This window comes from Pseudophryne corroboree, unplaced genomic scaffold, assembly GCF_028390025.1.
Source record: "Pseudophryne corroboree isolate aPseCor3 unplaced genomic scaffold, aPseCor3.hap2 scaffold_568, whole genome shotgun sequence".
Classification (NCBI taxonomy): domain Eukaryota; kingdom Metazoa; phylum Chordata; class Amphibia; order Anura; family Myobatrachidae; genus Pseudophryne; species Pseudophryne corroboree.
The window spans coordinates 402,895-405,090 of record NW_026970167.1 but is presented as its reverse complement, the minus strand read 5'-3'; the positions used below and the strand labels follow the sequence as shown (position 1 = coordinate 405,090).

General features: G+C 43.4%; 1 non-coding gene across 1 annotated transcript; it reads left to right on the top strand.

Annotated features, from left to right (window-relative positions):
• Positions 1 to 576: 576 nt before the first annotated feature.
• On the top strand, positions 577 to 739 carry LOC135033233 (U1 spliceosomal RNA). Its single transcript, XR_010228638.1, has one exon. It is a non-coding gene; the product is annotated as a U1 spliceosomal RNA (small nuclear RNA).
• Positions 740 to 2,196: the final 1,457 nt, after the last annotated feature.

The following is a 2,196-nucleotide window of genomic DNA, read 5'->3' as shown; positions in this document are numbered from 1 at the left end:
CATAGGCGGTCACTGGGCAGGAGGAGTCGGGCCAGCGGCGTTGTGCCACCATTTTGGGGGCACAGTCCGGACAACGCAGACATGACCGGACCGTATGGGGGCGGGCCGTGACGGCTGCGTGACCCGGACAGCAACGGGCCTTATTTACTAAAATCTCAGATAAATTTTATGGCATTTATGTGCAGTCTAGTTTGCACAGTTGATAGAGTGTTGATCTTGCACTATCAATGTAAGCCTCACATAGGTTTGATACACATGTAAGTTTGTTTTTATTTTACTACATTGTGGTTTGTGGCTCTATACCATGTAATGCATGTCTTTTAACAGTAGTCAAGTCTTCCAATGTGCTTGTTAGTGAAACCCAATACATAGCTTTATTTTATTTTGTTTCTTCAAATATTACATAGTAACATAGTAACATAGTATCTTAGGTTGAAAAAAGACAATTGTCCATCGAGTTCAACCTATTTGTGGTGTCCTATGCATGATGAGTTCCCTTGTGCTGCCTCAGTTGAATCTCCTTTACTTGACAGAGATGTGCCTGAGCAGCGGCCCTCCCCAGCCCTATCCCAAATCATACTTATTTTGCATAGGAGATACCATGGTCATGAAGATTGTTCTCCCAGGGTGAGGTTCATTCATTGCATTCTGGGTATGCTGACCCCTGTTATTTCCACAAATGTGGGAAACTCGACTGCATTATTTGTGGTAGTGGGGGACTGTGTTTGTGCTTCCTCTGGTCAGCTCTGGTAAAAGTCAGATTTCTTTGTCTCAGATTTTCCTTTAGCCTTGTTCTTCTTTCGAGAGTTCCCTTGTGCTGCCTCAGTTGGATCTCCTTCACTTGACAGGGGGCTGCCCGAGCAGCGACCCTCCCCAGCTCTAGCACATGTAAGTTTGTTTTTATTTTACTACATTGTGGTTTGTGGCTCTATACCATGTAATACATGTCTTTTAACAGTAGTCAAGTCTTCCAATGTGCTTGTTAGTGAAACCCAATAGATAGCTTTATTTTATTTTGTTTCTTCAAATATTGAATGCATATGTCTTATAACTTTTTTTTTTTTTTTTAATATATATATACATTTTTATTATAAGATTTTCAATGACACAAAACCATCCAAGTTGCAGATTATGGATTGTGAAGGACAAATCAACCATATAAACAATTTAAGCAATTTAAATTGCATGCAGGTAGTAGAATATCCAACTCCTTGGATGAGAGTTGGTCGTAATAAACTAGGATAGAAAAGAATACAGTAGAAAATAAGATTTTAAACCTACCGGTAAATCTTTTTCTCGTAGTCCGTAGAGGATGCTGGGGACTCCGTAAGGACCATGGGGATAGACGGGCTCCACAGGAGACATGGGCACTTTAAGAAAGACTTTAGTTCTGGGTGTGCACTGGCTCCTCCCTCTATGCCACAGTTAGAGAAACTGTGCCCAGAGGAGACGGACAGTATGAGGAAAGGATTTTGTTAATCCAGGGCAAGATTCATACCAGCCACACCAATCACACCGTATAACTTGTGATAAACTACCCAGTTATCAGTATGAAAAAACAACATAGCATCAGTGCAGGACCGATGCAACTATAACATAACCCTTATTGAAGCAATAACTATATACAAGTATTGCAGAAGTAGTCCGCACTTGAGACGGGCACCCAGCATCCTCTACGGACTACGAGAAAAAGATTTACCGGTAGGTTTAAAATCTTATTTTCTCTAACGTCCTAGAGGATGCTGGGGACTCCGTAAGGACCATGGGGATTATACCAATGCTCCAAAACGGGCGGGAGAGTGCGGATGACTCTGCAGCACCGATTGAGCAAACATGAGTTCCTCCTCAGCCAGGGTATCAAACTTATAGTATTTTGCAAAGGTGTTTGAACCCGACCAAGTAGCAGCTTGACACAGCTGTAGTGCCGAGACCCCTCGGGCAGCCGCCCAAGAAGAGCCCACTTTCCTCGTGGAATGGGCCTTGACCGATTTCAGTAACTGCAATCCAGCCATAGAATGCGCTTGCTGAATCGTGTTACAAATCCGGCGAGCAATAGCCTGCTTTGAAGCAGGGGCACCAATCTTGTTGGTTGCATACAGGACAAACAGCGCTTCAGTTTTCCTGACTCTAGCCGTCCTGGCCACGTAAATTTTCAAAGCCCTGACCACATCAAGTAACTCGGAATCCTCCAAGTCA